The 16859-nt window shown below is 36.1% G+C and overlaps 24 non-coding genes across 24 annotated transcripts; 12 read left to right on the top strand and 12 right to left on the bottom strand.

Annotated features, from left to right (window-relative positions):
* Positions 1-807: 807 nt before the first annotated feature.
* Positions 808-880, bottom strand: TRNAM-CAU (transfer RNA methionine (anticodon CAU)). The gene has a single exon. It is a non-coding gene; the product is annotated as a tRNA-Met (tRNA).
* A 117-nt stretch (positions 881-997) lies between these two features.
* TRNAE-UUC (transfer RNA glutamic acid (anticodon UUC)) lies at positions 998-1069 on the top strand. Its single transcript has one exon. It is a non-coding gene; the product is annotated as a tRNA-Glu (tRNA).
* Positions 1070-1972: 903 nt separating this feature from the next.
* On the bottom strand, positions 1973-2045 carry TRNAM-CAU (transfer RNA methionine (anticodon CAU)). Its single transcript has one exon. It is a non-coding gene; the product is annotated as a tRNA-Met (tRNA).
* A 117-nt stretch (positions 2046-2162) lies between these two features.
* TRNAE-UUC (transfer RNA glutamic acid (anticodon UUC)) lies at positions 2163-2234 on the top strand. Its single transcript has one exon. It is a non-coding gene; the product is annotated as a tRNA-Glu (tRNA).
* Positions 2235-3137: 903 nt separating this feature from the next.
* TRNAM-CAU (transfer RNA methionine (anticodon CAU)) lies at positions 3138-3210 on the bottom strand. Its single transcript has one exon. It is a non-coding gene; the product is annotated as a tRNA-Met (tRNA).
* A 117-nt stretch (positions 3211-3327) lies between these two features.
* On the top strand, positions 3328-3399 carry TRNAE-UUC (transfer RNA glutamic acid (anticodon UUC)). Its single transcript has one exon. It is a non-coding gene; the product is annotated as a tRNA-Glu (tRNA).
* Positions 3400-4302: 903 nt separating this feature from the next.
* TRNAM-CAU (transfer RNA methionine (anticodon CAU)) lies at positions 4303-4375 on the bottom strand. The gene has a single exon. It is a non-coding gene; the product is annotated as a tRNA-Met (tRNA).
* Positions 4376-4492: 117 nt separating this feature from the next.
* On the top strand, positions 4493-4564 carry TRNAE-UUC (transfer RNA glutamic acid (anticodon UUC)). The gene has a single exon. It is a non-coding gene; the product is annotated as a tRNA-Glu (tRNA).
* Positions 4565-5817: 1253 nt separating this feature from the next.
* Positions 5818-5890, bottom strand: TRNAM-CAU (transfer RNA methionine (anticodon CAU)). Its single transcript has one exon. It is a non-coding gene; the product is annotated as a tRNA-Met (tRNA).
* A 117-nt stretch (positions 5891-6007) lies between these two features.
* Positions 6008-6079, top strand: TRNAE-UUC (transfer RNA glutamic acid (anticodon UUC)). Its single transcript has one exon. It is a non-coding gene; the product is annotated as a tRNA-Glu (tRNA).
* Positions 6080-6982: 903 nt separating this feature from the next.
* On the bottom strand, positions 6983-7055 carry TRNAM-CAU (transfer RNA methionine (anticodon CAU)). Its single transcript has one exon. It is a non-coding gene; the product is annotated as a tRNA-Met (tRNA).
* Positions 7056-7172: 117 nt separating this feature from the next.
* TRNAE-UUC (transfer RNA glutamic acid (anticodon UUC)) lies at positions 7173-7244 on the top strand. The gene has a single exon. It is a non-coding gene; the product is annotated as a tRNA-Glu (tRNA).
* A 1252-nt stretch (positions 7245-8496) lies between these two features.
* On the bottom strand, positions 8497-8569 carry TRNAM-CAU (transfer RNA methionine (anticodon CAU)). Its single transcript has one exon. It is a non-coding gene; the product is annotated as a tRNA-Met (tRNA).
* A 117-nt stretch (positions 8570-8686) lies between these two features.
* TRNAE-UUC (transfer RNA glutamic acid (anticodon UUC)) lies at positions 8687-8758 on the top strand. The gene has a single exon. It is a non-coding gene; the product is annotated as a tRNA-Glu (tRNA).
* A 903-nt stretch (positions 8759-9661) lies between these two features.
* TRNAM-CAU (transfer RNA methionine (anticodon CAU)) lies at positions 9662-9734 on the bottom strand. The gene has a single exon. It is a non-coding gene; the product is annotated as a tRNA-Met (tRNA).
* Positions 9735-9851: 117 nt separating this feature from the next.
* Positions 9852-9923, top strand: TRNAE-UUC (transfer RNA glutamic acid (anticodon UUC)). Its single transcript has one exon. It is a non-coding gene; the product is annotated as a tRNA-Glu (tRNA).
* A 903-nt stretch (positions 9924-10826) lies between these two features.
* On the bottom strand, positions 10827-10899 carry TRNAM-CAU (transfer RNA methionine (anticodon CAU)). Its single transcript has one exon. It is a non-coding gene; the product is annotated as a tRNA-Met (tRNA).
* Positions 10900-11016: 117 nt separating this feature from the next.
* On the top strand, positions 11017-11088 carry TRNAE-UUC (transfer RNA glutamic acid (anticodon UUC)). The gene has a single exon. It is a non-coding gene; the product is annotated as a tRNA-Glu (tRNA).
* A 1253-nt stretch (positions 11089-12341) lies between these two features.
* Positions 12342-12414, bottom strand: TRNAM-CAU (transfer RNA methionine (anticodon CAU)). The gene has a single exon. It is a non-coding gene; the product is annotated as a tRNA-Met (tRNA).
* A 117-nt stretch (positions 12415-12531) lies between these two features.
* TRNAE-UUC (transfer RNA glutamic acid (anticodon UUC)) lies at positions 12532-12603 on the top strand. The gene has a single exon. It is a non-coding gene; the product is annotated as a tRNA-Glu (tRNA).
* Positions 12604-13855: 1252 nt separating this feature from the next.
* Positions 13856-13928, bottom strand: TRNAM-CAU (transfer RNA methionine (anticodon CAU)). Its single transcript has one exon. It is a non-coding gene; the product is annotated as a tRNA-Met (tRNA).
* A 117-nt stretch (positions 13929-14045) lies between these two features.
* TRNAE-UUC (transfer RNA glutamic acid (anticodon UUC)) lies at positions 14046-14117 on the top strand. The gene has a single exon. It is a non-coding gene; the product is annotated as a tRNA-Glu (tRNA).
* A 1252-nt stretch (positions 14118-15369) lies between these two features.
* Positions 15370-15442, bottom strand: TRNAM-CAU (transfer RNA methionine (anticodon CAU)). The gene has a single exon. It is a non-coding gene; the product is annotated as a tRNA-Met (tRNA).
* Positions 15443-15559: 117 nt separating this feature from the next.
* Positions 15560-15631, top strand: TRNAE-UUC (transfer RNA glutamic acid (anticodon UUC)). Its single transcript has one exon. It is a non-coding gene; the product is annotated as a tRNA-Glu (tRNA).
* The last annotated feature ends 1228 nt before the right edge of the window (positions 15632-16859 follow it).

Genomic DNA, 16859 nt, shown 5'->3' on the forward strand with positions numbered 1-16859 from the left:
TCCAAATGTTCTATCAATATTGTAAGTAACAGAATAGAGGCTTGGAGATTGCAATGTACCTCTATCAGGGCAAAAAGCATGAAACACAAAATAAAAAATTGTTGTAAATGTGATAAGTGATTTGAACACACCTTTGCCATTAATTAAGGTCTAAAATCCATTGGCGGTAAGATTTCTGAGGACAAAGTTTTGACTATGACCATGAAAAATGATTTCTATTAACTATTTTATATAAATAGGGTCCATCTTGGACAAATTATTTGATATCTTTTCTGATATTGCTGGTCTGAAATCTATTAGTGGTCACGTGAGTTATGAAAGCTTATTTTGAAAAAAAAAAAACAGAATACTCCACTCAACAAGAAAGGTAAAATTTGAATGCAGTCAAGTTTGTTAGACAAAGTGCTGCATCTCTTATGGAGCGTACACACGGTCAGATTTGTCAGACTTGTCAGATTTGTCAGATGAACGACTGAACGACTAAACGATTTGAACGATTTGACCAAAGTTTTGAACGATTTGAACGATTTGAACGATTGAACGATTTTTGACTGCATTAAAATGAATGGAATCGTCCAAGTCTGACTGCAAACCCATCAGATGTCAGATATCGTTATCTGACAAACGGGAACGCGCATCGTTGATCGTCCATCGTTCAGGCATGTCAGATATGAACGATTTTCCTTCAGATATGAACGACTGAACGATTTTTAAATCGTTATCGTCCATATCTGAAGAAAAAATCTGATCGTGTGTATGCACCATTAGATTGCAATGCCATGCTCTCAAAACAAACATCAATAAAAATGCCCTGTGTGAGGATTGAACTCACGACCTTCAGATTATGAGACTGACGCGCTACCTACTGCGCTAACAAGGCTCCTGCCTTATTTACTTCATTTTTGAAATGGTGGGATTATTTTTGTTTAACAAAATAATGTCAGTGAAATGTTTTTTTTTATATTATATGAAACAGTGAAGGACGCAATCGACATCTTCCCATATGGTCTAGCGGTTAGGATTCCTGGTTTTCACCCAGGCGGCCCGGGTTCGACTCCCGGTATGGGAATACAACCTTATTGCTGTTTTAAGACAGATTCAAAAACAGAGGACCAAAAGATAATAATTGCAGCCAAGTGTTTCCTTCTGTCTGATTGGTACCTGATGTGGTCCCAATTGCACATGTGTGTTGCTTCTTCCAGTTATGACAATATTTATGCCATTATCATTTGTCTTTAACTGAAGACAGGTAAAATTTAAGATGTCCTGAATCTTTGTGAGAAATGGAATTGTGGCTCTTTGATTGCATTGCAAAGCTCTGAGGGAATAAAATCACAAAGAAGACTAGAACAATGCCTTGTGCTCCACTTTCTTCTGTATTGATTCCAATTCTGAGAAATAAATTATCACAATTCCCACTATTCTTGCTCTGAAATCATTCAGAAATAAACAAAAGATTGAGGGCACATGTCATCTTAGAAACAGAAAACTCCACCAATTCTTAGAGGAAAAATTTCCAAATGTTCTATCAATATTGTAAGTAACAGAATAGAGGCTTGGAGATTGCAATGTACCTCTATCAGGGCAAAAAGCATGAAACACAAAATAAAAAATTGTTGTAAATGTGATAAGTGATTTGAACACACCTTTGCCATTAATTAAGGTCTAAAATCCATTGGCGGTAAGATTTCTGAGGACAAAGTTTTGACTATGACCATGAAAAATGATTTCTATTAACTATTTTATATAAATAGGGTCCATCTTGGACAAATTATTTGATATCTTTTCTGATATTGCTGGTCTGAAATCTATTAGTGGTCACGTGAGTTATGAAAGCTTATTTTGAAAAAAAAAAAGCAGAATACTCCACTCAACAAGAAAGGTAAAATTTGAATGCAGTCAAGTTTGTTAGACAAAGTGCTGCATCTCTTAGATTGCAATGCCATGCTCTCAAAACAAACATCAATAAAAATGCCCTGTGTGAGGATTGAACTCACGACCTTCAGATTATGAGACTGACGCGCTACCTACTGCGCTAACAAGGCTCCTGCCTTATTTACTTCATTTTTGAAATGGTGGGATTATTTTTGTTTAACAAAATAATGTCAGTGAAATGTTTTTTTTTATATTATATGAAACAGTGAAGGACGCAATCGACATCTTCCCATATGGTCTAGCGGTTAGGATTCCTGGTTTTCACCCAGGCGGCCCGGGTTCGACTCCCGGTATGGGAATACAACCTTATTGCTGTTTTAAGACAGATTCAAAAACAGAGGACCAAAAGATAATAATTGCAGCCAAGTGTTTCCTTCTGTCTGATTGGTACCTGATGTGGTCCCAATTGCACATGTGTGTTGCTTCTTCCAGTTATGACAATATTTATGCCATTATCATTTGTCTTTAACTGAAGACAGGTAAAATTTAAGATGTCCTGAATCTTTGTGAGAAATGGAATTGTGGCTCTTTGATTGCATTGCAAAGCTCTGAGGGAATAAAATCACAAAGAAGACTAGAACAATGCCTTGTGCTCCACTTTCTTCTGTATTGATTCCAATTCTGAGAAATAAATTATCACAATTCCCACTATTCTTGCTCTGAAATCATTCAGAAATAAACAAAAGATTGAGGGCACATGTCATCTTAGAAACAGAAAACTCCACCAATTCTTAGAGGAAAAATTTCCAAATGTTCTATCAATATTGTAAGTAACAGAATAGAGGCTTGGAGATTGCAATGTACCTCTATCAGGGCAAAAAGCATGAAACACAAAATAAAAAATTGTTGTAAATGTGATAAGTGATTTGAACACACCTTTGCCATTAATTAAGGTCTAAAATCCATTGGCGGTAAGATTTCTGAGGACAAAGTTTTGACTATGACCATGAAAAATGATTTCTATTAACTATTTTATATAAATAGGGTCCATCTTGGACAAATTATTTGATATCTTTTCTGATATTGCTGGTCTGAAATCTATTAGTGGTCACGTGAGTTATGAAAGCTTATTTTGAAAAAAAAAAAGCAGAATACTCCACTCAACAAGAAAGGTAAAATTTGAATGCAGTCAAGTTTGTTAGACAAAGTGCTGCATCTCTTAGATTGCAATGCCATGCTCTCAAAACAAACATCAATAAAAATGCCCTGTGTGAGGATTGAACTCACGACCTTCAGATTATGAGACTGACGCGCTACCTACTGCGCTAACAAGGCTCCTGCCTTATTTACTTCATTTTTGAAATGGTGGGATTATTTTTGTTTAACAAAATAATGTCAGTGAAATGTTTTTTTTTATATTATATGAAACAGTGAAGGACGCAATCGACATCTTCCCATATGGTCTAGCGGTTAGGATTCCTGGTTTTCACCCAGGCGGCCCGGGTTCGACTCCCGGTATGGGAATACAACCTTATTGCTGTTTTAAGACAGATTCAAAAACAGAGGACCAAAAGATAATAATTGCAGCCAAGTGTTTCCTTCTGTCTGATTGGTACCTGATGTGGTCCCAATTGCACATGTGTGTTGCTTCTTCCAGTTATGACAATATTTATGCCATTATCATTTGTCTTTAACTGAAGACAGGTAAAATTTAAGATGTCCTGAATCTTTGTGAGAAATGGAATTGTGGCTCTTTGATTGCATTGCAAAGCTCTGAGGGAATAAAATCACAAAGAAGACTAGAACAATGCCTTGTGCTCCACTTTCTTCTGTATTGATTCCAATTCTGAGAAATAAATTATCACAATTCCCACTATTCTTGCTCTGAAATCATTCAGAAATAAACAAAAGATTGAGGGCACATGTCATCTTAGAAACAGAAAACTCCACCAATTCTTAGAGGAAAAATTTCCAAATGTTCTATCAATATTGTAAGTAACAGAATAGAGGCTTGGAGATTGCAATGTACCTCTATCAGGGCAAAAAGCATGAAACACAAAATAAAAAATTGTTGTAAATGTGATAAGTGATTTGAACACACCTTTGCCATTAATTAAGGTCTAAAATCCATTGGCGGTAAGATTTCTGAGGACAAAGTTTTGACTATGACCATGAAAAATGATTTCTATTAACTATTTTATATAAATAGGGTCCATCTTGGACAAATTATTTGATATCTTTTCTGATATTGCTGGTCTGAAATCTATTAGTGGTCACGTGAGTTATGAAAGCTTATTTTGAAAAAAAAAAAGCAGAATACTCCACTCAACAAGAAAGGTAAAATTTGAATGCAGTCAAGTTTGTTAGACAAAGTGCTGCATCTCTTAGATTGCAATGCCATGCTCTCAAAACAAACATCAATAAAAATGCCCTGTGTGAGGATTGAACGCACGACCTTCAGATTATGAGACTGACGCGCTACCTACTGCGCTAACAAGGCTCCTGCCTTATTTACTTCATTTTTGAAATGGTGGGATTATTTTTGTTTAACAAAATAATGTCAGTGAAATGTTTTTTTTTATATTATATGAAACAGTGAAGGACGCAATCGACATCTTCCCATATGGTCTAGCGTTTAGGATTCCTGGTTTTCACCCAGGCGGCCCGGGTTCGACTCCCGGTATGGGAATACAACCCTATTTCTGTTTTAAGACAGATTCAAAAACAGAGGACCAAAAGATAATAATTGCAGCCAAGTGTTTCCTTCTGTCTGATTGGTACCTGATGTGGTCCCAATTGCACATGTGTGTTGCTTCTTCCAGTTATGACAATATTTATGCCATTATCATTTGTCTTTAACTGAAGACAGGTAAAATTTAAGATGTCCTGAATCTTTGTGAGAAATGGAATTGTGGCTCTTTGATTGCATTGCAAAGCTCTGAGGGAATAAAATCACAAAGAAGACTAGAACAATGCCTTGTGCTCCACTTTCTTCTGTATTGATTCCAATTCTGAGAAATAAATTATCACAATTCCCACTATTCTTGCTCTGAAATCATTCAGAAATAAACAAAAGATTGAGGGCACATGTCATCTTAGAAACAGAAAACTCCACCAATTCTTAGAGGAAAAATTTCCAAATGTTCTATCAATATTGTAAGTAACAGAATAGAGGCTTGGAGATTGCAATGTACCTCTATCAGGGCAAAAAGCATGAAACACAAAATAAAAAATTGTTGTAAATGTGATAAGTGATTTGAACACACCTTTGCCATTAATTAAGGTCTAAAATCCATTGGCGGTAAGATTTCTGAGGACAAAGTTTTGACTATGACCATGAAAAATGATTTCTATTAACTATTTTATATAAATAGGGTCCATCTTGGACAAATTATTTGATATCTTTTCTGATATTGCTGGTCTGAAATCTATTAGTGGTCACGTGAGTTATGAAAGCTTATTTTGAAAAAAAAAAAACAGAATACTCCACTCAACAAGAAAGGTAAAATTTGAATGCAGTCAAGTTTGTTAGACAAAGTGCTGCATCTCTTATGGAGCGTACACACGGTCAGATTTGTCAGACTTGTCAGATTTGTCAGATGAACGACTGAACGACTAAACGATTTGAACGATTTGACCAAAGTTTTGAACGATTTGAACGATTTGAACGATTGAACGATTTTTGACTGCATTAAAATGAATGGAATCGTCCAAGTCTGACTGCAAACCCATCAGATGTCAGATATCGTTATCTGACAAACGGGAACGCGCATCGTTGATCGTCCATCGTTCAGGCATGTCAGATATGAACGATTTTCCTTCAGATATGAACGACTGAACGATTTTTAAATCGTTATCGTCCATATCTGAAGAAAAAATCTGATCGTGTGTATGCACCATTAGATTGCAATGCCATGCTCTCAAAACAAACATCAATAAAAATGCCCTGTGTGAGGATTGAACTCACGACCTTCAGATTATGAGACTGACGCGCTACCTACTGCGCTAACAAGGCTCCTGCCTTATTTACTTCATTTTTGAAATGGTGGGATTATTTTTGTTTAACAAAATAATGTCAGTGAAATGTTTTTTTTTATATTATATGAAACAGTGAAGGACGCAATCGACATCTTCCCATATGGTCTAGCGGTTAGGATTCCTGGTTTTCACCCAGGCGGCCCGGGTTCGACTCCCGGTATGGGAATACAACCTTATTGCTGTTTTAAGACAGATTCAAAAACAGAGGACCAAAAGATAATAATTGCAGCCAAGTGTTTCCTTCTGTCTGATTGGTACCTGATGTGGTCCCAATTGCACATGTGTGTTGCTTCTTCCAGTTATGACAATATTTATGCCATTATCATTTGTCTTTAACTGAAGACAGGTAAAATTTAAGATGTCCTGAATCTTTGTGAGAAATGGAATTGTGGCTCTTTGATTGCATTGCAAAGCTCTGAGGGAATAAAATCACAAAGAAGACTAGAACAATGCCTTGTGCTCCACTTTCTTCTGTATTGATTCCAATTCTGAGAAATAAATTATCACAATTCCCACTATTCTTGCTCTGAAATCATTCAGAAATAAACAAAAGATTGAGGGCACATGTCATCTTAGAAACAGAAAACTCCACCAATTCTTAGAGGAAAAATTTCCAAATGTTCTATCAATATTGTAAGTAACAGAATAGAGGCTTGGAGATTGCAATGTACCTCTATCAGGACAAAAAGCATGAAACACAAAATAAAAAATTGTTGTAAATGTGATAAGTGATTTGAACACACCTTTGCCATTAATTAAGGTCTAAAATCCATTGGCGGTAAGATTTCTGAGGACAAAGTTTTGACTATGACCATGAAAAATGATTTCTATTAACTATTTTATATAAATAGGGTCCATCTTGGACAAATTATTTGATATCTTTTCTGATATTGCTGGTCTGAAATCTATTAGTGGTCACGTGAGTTATGAAAGCTTATTTTGAAAAAAAAAAAGCAGAATACTCCACTCAACAAGAAAGGTAAAATTTGAATGCAGTCAAGTTTGTTAGACAAAGTGCTGCATCTCTAAGATTGCAATGCCATGCTCTCAAAACAAACATCAATAAAAATGCCCTGTGTGAGGATTGAACTCACGACCTTCAGATTATGAGACTGACGCGCTACCTACTGCGCTAACAAGGCTCCTGCCTTATTTACTTCATTTTTGAAATGGTGGGATTATTTTTGTTTAACAAAATAATGTCAGTGAAATGTTTTTTTTTATATTATATGAAACAGTGAAGGACGCAATCGACATCTTCCCATATGGTCTAGCGGTTAGGATTCCTGGTTTTCACCCAGGCGGCCCGGGTTCGACTCCCGGTATGGGAATACAACCCTATTTCTGTTTTAAGACAGATTCAAAAACAGAGGACCAAAAGATAATAATTGCAGCCAAGTGTTTCCTTCTGTCTGATTGGTACCTGATGTGGTCCCAATTGCACATGTGTGTTGCTTCTTCCAGTTATGACAATATTTATGCCATTATCATTTGTCTTTAACTGAAGACAGGTAAAATTTAAGATGTCCTGAATCTTTGTGAGAAATGGAATTGTGGCTCTTTGATTGCATTGAAAAGCTCTGAGGGAATAAAATCACAAAGAAGACTAGAACAATGCCTTGTGCTCCACTTTCTTCTGTATTGATTCCAATTCTGAGAAATAAATTATCACAATTCCCACTATTCTTGCTCTGAAATCATTCAGAAATAAACAAAAGATTGAGGGCACATGTCATCTTAGAAACAGAAAACTCCACCAATTCTTAGAGGAAAAATTTCCAAATGTTCTATCAATATTGTAAGTAACAGAATAGAGGTTGGAGATTGCAATGTACCTCTATCAGGGCAAAAAGCATGAAACACAAAATAAAAAATTGTTGTAAATGTGATAAGTGATTTGAACACACCTTTGCCATTAATTAAGGTCTAAAATCCATTGGCGGTAAGATTTCTGAGGACAAAGTTTTGACTATGACCATGAAAAATGATTTCTATTAACTATTTTATATAAATAGGGTCCATCTTGGACAAATTATTTGATATCTTTTCTGATATTGCTGGTCTGAAATCTATTAGTGGTCACGTGAGTTATGAAAGCTTATTTTGAAAAAAAAAAAACAGAATACTCCACTCAACAAGAAAGGTAAAATTTGAATGCAGTCAAGTTTGTTAGACAAAGTGCTGCATCTCTTATGGAGCGTACACACGGTCAGATTTGTCAGACTTGTCAGATTTGTCAGATGAACGACTGAACGACTAAACGATTTGAACGATTTGACCAAAGTTTTGAACGATTTGAACGATTTGAACGATTGAACGATTTTTGACTGCATTAAAATGAATGGAATCGTCCAAGTCTGACTGCAAACCCATCAGATGTCAGATATCGTTATCTGACAAACGGGAACGCGCATCGTTGATCGTCCATCGTTCAGGCATGTCAGATATGAACGATTTTCCTTCAGATATGAACGACTGAACGATTTTTAAATCGTTATCGTCCATATCTGAAGAAAAAATCTGATCGTGTGTATGCACCATTAGATTGCAATGCCATGCTCTCAAAACAAACATCAATAAAAATGCCCTGTGTGAGGATTGAACTCACGACCTTCAGATTATGAGACTGACGCGCTACCTACTGCGCTAACAAGGCTCCTGCCTTATTTACTTCATTTTTGAAATGGTGGGATTATTTTTGTTTAACAAAATAATGTCAGTGAAATGTTTTTTTTTATATTATATGAAACAGTGAAGGACGCAATCGACATCTTCCCATATGGTCTAGCGGTTAGGATTCCTGGTTTTCACCCAGGCGGCCCGGGTTCGACTCCCGGTATGGGAATACAACCTTATTGCTGTTTTAAGACAGATTCAAAAACAGAGGACCAAAAGATAATAATTGCAGCCAAGTGTTTCCTTCTGTCTGATTGGTACCTGATGTGGTCCCAATTGCACATGTGTGTTGCTTCTTCCAGTTATGACAATATTTATGCCATTATCATTTGTCTTTAACTGAAGACAGGTAAAATTTAAGATGTCCTGAATCTTTGTGAGAAATGGAATTGTGGCTCTTTGATTGCATTGCAAAGCTCTGAGGGAATAAAATCACAAAGAAGACTAGAACAATGCCTTGTGCTCCACTTTCTTCTGTATTGATTCCAATTCTGAGAAATAAATTATCACAATTCCCACTATTCTTGCTCTGAAATCATTCAGAAATAAACAAAAGATTGAGGGCACATGTCATCTTAGAAACAGAAAACTCCACCAATTCTTAGAGGAAAAATTTCCAAATGTTCTATCAATATTGTAAGTAACAGAATAGAGGCTTGGAGATTGCAAAATACCTCTATCAGGGCAAAAAGCATGAAACACAAAATAAAAAATTGTTGTAAATGTGATAAGTGATTTGAACACACCTTTGCCATTAATTAAGGTCTAAAATCCATTGGCGGTAAGATTTCTGAGGACAAAGTTTTGACTATGACCATGAAAAATGATTTCTATTAACTATTTTATATAAATAGGGTCCATCTTGGACAAATTATTTGATATCTTTTCTGATATTGCTGGTCTGAAATCTATTAGTGGTCACGTGAGTTATGAAAGCTTATTTTGAAAAAAAAAAAGCAGAATACTCCACTCAACAAGAAAGGTAAAATTTGAATGCAGTCAAGTTTGTTAGACAAAGTGCTGCATCTCTTAGATTGCAATGCCATGCTCTCAAAACAAACATCAATAAAAATGCCCTGTGTGAGGATTGAACGCACGACCTTCAGATTATGAGACTGACGCGCTACCTACTGCGCTAACAAGGCTCCTGCCTTATTTACTTCATTTTTGAAATGGTGGGATTATTTTTGTTTAACAAAATAATGTCAGTGAAATGTTTTTTTTTATATTATATGAAACAGTGAAGGACGCAATCGACATCTTCCCATATGGTCTAGCGGTTAGGATTCCTGGTTTTCACCCAGGCGGCCCGGGTTCGACTCCCGGTATGGGAATACAACCCTATTTCTGTTTTAAGACAGATTCAAAAACAGAGGACCAAAAGATAATAATTGCAGCCAAGTGTTTCCTTCTGTCTGATTGGTACCTGATGTGGTCCCAATTGCACATGTGTGTTGCTTCTTCCAGTTATGACAATATTTATGCCATTATCATTTGTCTTTAACTGAAGACAGGTAAAATTTAAGATGTCCTGAATCTTTGTGAGAAATGGAATTGTGGCTCTTTGATTGCATTGCAAAGCTCTGAGGGAATAAAATCACAAAGAAGACTAGAACAATGCCTTGTGCTCCACTTTCTTCTGTATTGATTCCAATTCTGAGAAATAAATTATCACAATTCCCACTATTCTTGCTCTGAAATCATTCAGAAATAAACAAAAGATTGAGGGCACATGTCATCTTAGAAACAGAAAACTCCACCAATTCTTAGAGGAAAAATTTCCAAATGTTCTATCAATATTGTAAGTAACAGAATAGAGGCTTGGAGATTGCAAAATACCTCTATCAGGGCAAAAAGCATGAAACACAAAATAAAAAATTGTTGTAAATGTGATAAGTGATTTGAACACACCTTTGCCATTAATTAAGGTCTAAAATCCATTGGCGGTAAGATTTCTGAGGACAAAGTTTTGACTATGACCATGAAAAATGATTTCTATTAACTATTTTATATAAATAGGGTCCATCTTGGACAAATTATTTGATATCTTTTCTGATATTGCTGGTCTGAAATCTATTAGTGGTCACGTGAGTTATGAAAGCTTATTTTGAAAAAAAAAAAGCAGAATACTCCACTCAACAAGAAAGGTAAAATTTGAATGCAGTCAAGTTTGTTAGACAAAGTGCTGCATCTCTTAGATTGCAATGCCATGCTCTCAAAACAAACATCAATAAAAATGCCCTGTGTGAGGATTGAACGCACGACCTTCAGATTATGAGACTGACGCGCTACCTACTGCGCTAACAAGGCTCCTGCCTTATTTACTTCATTTTTGAAATGGTGGGATTATTTTTGTTTAACAAAATAATGTCAGTGAAATGTTTTTTTTTATATTATATGAAACAGTGAAGGACGCAATCGACATCTTCCCATATGGTCTAGCGGTTAGGATTCCTGGTTTTCACCCAGGCGGCCCGGGTTCGACTCCCGGTATGGGAATACAACCCTATTTCTGTTTTAAGACAGATTCAAAAACAGAGGACCAAAAGATAATAATTGCAGCCAAGTGTTTCCTTCTGTCTGATTGGTACCTGATGTGGTCCCAATTGCACATGTGTGTTGCTTCTTCCAGTTATGACAATATTTATGCCATTATCATTTGTCTTTAACTGAAGACAGGTAAAATTTAAGATGTCCTGAATCTTTGTGAGAAATGGAATTGTGGCTCTTTGATTGCATTGCAAAGCTCTGAGGGAATAAAATCACAAAGAAGACTAGAACAATGCCTTGTGCTCCACTTTCTTCTGTATTGATTCCAATTCTGAGAAATAAATTATCACAATTCCCACTATTCTTGCTCTGAAATCATTCAGAAATAAACAAAAGATTGAGGGCACATGTCATCTTAGAAACAGAAAACTCCACCAATTCTTAGAGGAAAAATTTCCAAATGTTCTATCAATATTGTAAGTAACAGAATAGAGGCTTGGAGATTGCAATGTACCTCTATCAGGGCAAAAAGCATGAAACACAAAATAAAAAATTGTTGTAAATGTGATAAGTGATTTGAACACACCTTTGCCATTAATTAAGGTCTAAAATCCATTGGCGGTAAGATTTCTGAGGACAAAGTTTTGACTATGACCATGAAAAATGATTTCTATTAACTATTTTATATAAATAGGGTCCATCTTGGACAAATTATTTGATATCTTTTCTGATATTGCTGGTCTGAAATCTATTAGTGGTCACGTGAGTTATGAAAGCTTATTTTGAAAAAAAAAAAACAGAATACTCCACTCAACAAGAAAGGTAAAATTTGAATGCAGTCAAGTTTGTTAGACAAAGTGCTGCATCTCTTATGGAGCGTACACACGGTCAGATTTGTCAGACTTGTCAGATTTGTCAGATGAACGACTGAACGACTAAACGATTTGAACGATTTGACCAAAGTTTTGAACGATTTGAACGATTTGAACGATTGAACGATTTTTGACTGCATTAAAATGAATGGAATCGTCCAAGTCTGACTGCAAACCCATCAGATGTCAGATATCGTTATCTGACAAACGGGAAAGCGCATCGTTGATCGTCCATCGTTCAGGCATGTCAGATATGAACGATTTTCCTTCAGATATGAACGACTGAACGATTTTTAAATCGTTATCGTCCATATCTGAAGAAAAAATCTGATCGTGTGTATGCACCATTAGATTGCAATGCCATGCTCTCAAAACAAACATCAATAAAAATGCCCTGTGTGAGGATTGAACTCACGACCTTCAGATTATGAGACTGACGCGCTACCTACTGCGCTAACAAGGCTCCTGCCTTATTTACTTCATTTTTGAAATGGTGGGATTATTTTTGTTTAACAAAATAATGTCAGTGAAATGTTTTTTTTTATATTATATGAAACAGTGAAGGACGCAATCGACATCTTCCCATATGGTCTAGCGGTTAGGATTCCTGGTTTTCACCCAGGCGGCCCGGGTTCGACTCCCGGTATGGGAATACAACCTTATTGCTGTTTTAAGACAGATTCAAAAACAGAGGACCAAAAGATAATAATTGCAGCCAAGTGTTTCCTTCTGTCTGATTGGTACCTGATGTGGTCCCAATTGCACATGTGTGTTGCTTCTTCCAGTTATGACAATATTTATGCCATTATCATTTGTCTTTAACTGAAGACAGGTAAAATTTAAGATGTCCTGAATCTTTGTGAGAAATGGAATTGTGGCTCTTTGATTGCATTGCAAAGCTCTGAGGGAATAAAATCACAAAGAAGACTAGAACAATGCCTTGTGCTCCACTTTCTTCTGTATTGATTCCAATTCTGAGAAATAAATTATCACAATTCCCACTATTCTTGCTCTGAAATCATTCAGAAATAAACAAAAGATTGAGGGCACATGTCATCTTAGAAACAGAAAACTCCACCAATTCTTAGAGGAAAAATTTCCAAATGTTCTATCAATATTGTAAGTAACAGAATAGAGGTTGGAGATTGCAATGTACCTCTATCAGGGCAAAAAGCATGAAACACAAAATAAAAAATTGTTGTAAATGTGATAAGTGATTTGAACACACCTTTGCCATTAATTAAGGTCTAAAATCCATTGGCGGTAAGATTTCTGAGGACAAAGTTTTGACTATGACCATGAAAAATGATTTCTATTAACTATTTTATATAAATAGGGTCCATCTTGGACAAATTATTTGATATCTTTTCTGATATTGCTGGTCTGAAATCTATTAGTGGTCACGTGAGTTATGAAAGCTTATTTTGAAAAAAAAAAAACAGAATACTCCACTCAACAAGAAAGGTAAAATTTGAATGCAGTCAAGTTTGTTAGACAAAGTGCTGCATCTCTTATGGAGCGTACACACGGTCAGATTTGTCAGACTTGTCAGATTTGTCAGATGAACGACTGAACGACTAAACGATTTGAACGATTTGACCAAAGTTTTGAACGATTTGAACGATTTGAACGATTGAACGATTTTTGACTGCATTAAAATGAATGGAATCGTCCAAGTCTGACTGCAAACCCATCAGATGTCAGATATCGTTATCTGACAAACGGGAACGCGCATCGTTGATCGTCCATCGTTCAGGCATGTCAGATATGAACGATTTTCCTTCAGATATGAACGACTGAACGATTTTTAAATCGTTATCGTCCATATCTGAAGAAAAAATCTGATCGTGTGTATGCACCATTAGATTGCAATGCCATGCTCTCAAAACAAACATCAATAAAAATGCCCTGTGTGAGGATTGAACTCACGACCTTCAGATTATGAGACTGACGCGCTACCTACTGCGCTAACAAGGCTCCTGCCTTATTTACTTCATTTTTGAAATGGTGGGATTATTTTTGTTTAACAAAATAATGTCAGTGAAATGTTTTTTTTTATATTATATGAAACAGTGAAGGACGCAATCGACATCTTCCCATATGGTCTAGCGGTTAGGATTCCTGGTTTTCACCCAGGCGGCCCGGGTTCGACTCCCGGTATGGGAATACAACCTTATTGCTGTTTTAAGACAGATTCAAAAACAGAGGACCAAAAGATAATAATTGCAGCCAAGTGTTTCCTTCTGTCTGATTGGTACCTGATGTGGTCCCAATTGCACATGTGTGTTGCTTCTTCCAGTTATGACAATATTTATGCCATTATCATTTGTCTTTAACTGAAGACAGGTAAAATTTAAGATGTCCTGAATCTTTGTGAGAAATGGAATTGTGGCTCTTTGATTGCATTGCAAAGCTCTGAGGGAATAAAATCACAAAGAAGACTAGAACAATGCCTTGTGCTCCACTTTCTTCTGTATTGATTCCAATTCTGAGAAATAAATTATCACAATTCCCACTATTCTTGCTCTGAAATCATTCAGAAATAAACAAAAGATTGAGGGCACATGTCATCTTAGAAACAGAAAACTCCACCAATTCTTAGAGGAAAAATTTCCAAATGTTCTATCAATATTGTAAGTAACAGAATAGAGGTTGGAGATTGCAATGTACCTCTATCAGGGCAAAAAGCATGAAACACAAAATAAAAAATTGTTGTAAATGTGATAAGTGATTTGAACACACCTTTGCCATTAATTAAGGTCTAAAATCCATTGGCGGTAAGATTTCTGAGGACAAAGTTTTGACTATGACCATGAAAAATGATTTCTATTAACTATTTTATATAAATAGGGTCCATCTTGGACAAATTATTTGATATCTTTTCTGATATTGCTGGTCTGAAATCTATTAGTGGTCACGTGAGTTATGAAAGCTTATTTTGAAAAAAAAAAAACAGAATACTCCACTCAACAAGAAAGGTAAAATTTGAATGCAGTCAAGTTTGTTAGACAAAGTGCTGCATCTCTTATGGAGCGTACACACGGTCAGATTTGTCAGACTTGTCAGATTTGTCAGATGAACGACTGAACGACTAAACGATTTGAACGATTTGACCAAAGTTTTGAACGATTTGAACGATTTGAACGATTGAACGATTTTTGACTGCATTAAAATGAATGGAATCGTCCAAGTCTGACTGCAAACCCATCAGATGTCAGATATCGTTATCTGACAAACGGGAAAGCGCATCGTTGATCGTCCATCGTTCAGGCATGTCAGATATGAACGATTTTCCTTCAGATATGAACGACTGAACGATTTTTAAATCGTTATCGTCCATATCTGAAGAAAAAATCTGATCGTGTGTATGCACCATTAGATTGCAATGCCATGCTCTCAAAACAAACATCAATAAAAATGCCCTGTGTGAGGATTGAACTCACGACCTTCAGATTATGAGACTGACGCGCTACCTACTGCGCTAACAAGGCTCCTGCCTTATTTACTTCATTTTTGAAATGGTGGGATTATTTTTGTTTAACAAAATAATGTCAGTGAAATGTTTTTTTTTATATTATATGAAACAGTGAAGGACGCAATCGACATCTTCCCATATGGTCTAGCGGTTAGGATTCCTGGTTTTCACCCAGGCGGCCCGGGTTCGACTCCCGGTATGGGAATACAACCTTATTGCTGTTTTAAGACAGATTCAAAAACAGAGGACCAAAAGATAATAATTGCAGCCAAGTGTTTCCTTCTGTCTGATTGGTACCTGATGTGGTCCCAATTGCACATGTGTGTTGCTTCTTCCAGTTATGACAATATTTATGCCATTATCATTTGTCTTTAACTGAAGACAGGTAAAATTTAAGATGTCCTGAATCTTTGTGAGAAATGGAATTGTGGCTCTTTGATTGCATTGCAAAGCTCTGAGGGAATAAAATCACAAAGAAGACTAGAACAATGCCTTGTGCTCCACTTTCTTCTGTATTGATTCCAATTCTGAGAAATAAATTATCACAATTCCCACTATTCTTGCTCTGAAATCATTCAGAAATAAACAAAAGATTGAGGGCACATGTCATCTTAGAAACAGAAAACTCCACCAATTCTTAGAGGAAAAATTTCCAAATGTTCTATCAATATTGTAAGTAACAGAATAGAGGTTGGAGATTGCAATGTACCTCTATCAGGGCAAAAAGCATGAAACACAAAATAAAAAATTGTTGTAAATGTGATAAGTGATTTGAACACACCTTTGCCATTAATTAAGGTCTAAAATCCATTGGCGGTAAGATTTCTGAGGACAAAGTTTTGACTATGACCATGAAAAATGATTTCTATTAACTATTTTATATAAATAGGGTCCATCTTGGACAAATTATTTGATATCTTTTCTGATATTGCTGGTCTGAAATCTATTAGTGGTCACGTGAGTTATGAAAGCTTATTTTGAAAAAAAAAAAACAGAATACTCCACTCAACAAGAAAGGTAAAATTTGAATGCAGTCAAGTTTGTTAGACAAAGTGCTGCATCTCTTATGGAGCGTACACACGGTCAGATTTGTCAGACTTGTCAGATTTGTCAGATGAACGACTGAACGACTAAACGATTTGAACGATTTGACCAAAGTTTTGAACGATTTGAACGATTTGAACGATTGAACGATTTTTGACTGCATTAAAATGAATGGAATCGTCCAAGTCTGACTGCAAACCCATCAGATGTCAGATATCGTTATCTGACAAACGGGAACGCGCATCGTTGATCGTCCATCGTTCAGGCATGTCAGATATGAACGATTTTCCTTCAGATATGAACGACTGAACGATTTTTAAATCGTTATCGTCCATATCTGAAGAAAAAATCTGATCGTGTGTATGCACCATTAGATTGCAATGCCATGC

This window comes from Taudactylus pleione, unplaced genomic scaffold (assembly GCF_031769625.1).
Source record: "Taudactylus pleione unplaced genomic scaffold, aTauple2 ptg000248l, whole genome shotgun sequence".
NCBI lineage: Eukaryota > Metazoa > Chordata > Amphibia > Anura > Myobatrachidae > Taudactylus > Taudactylus pleione.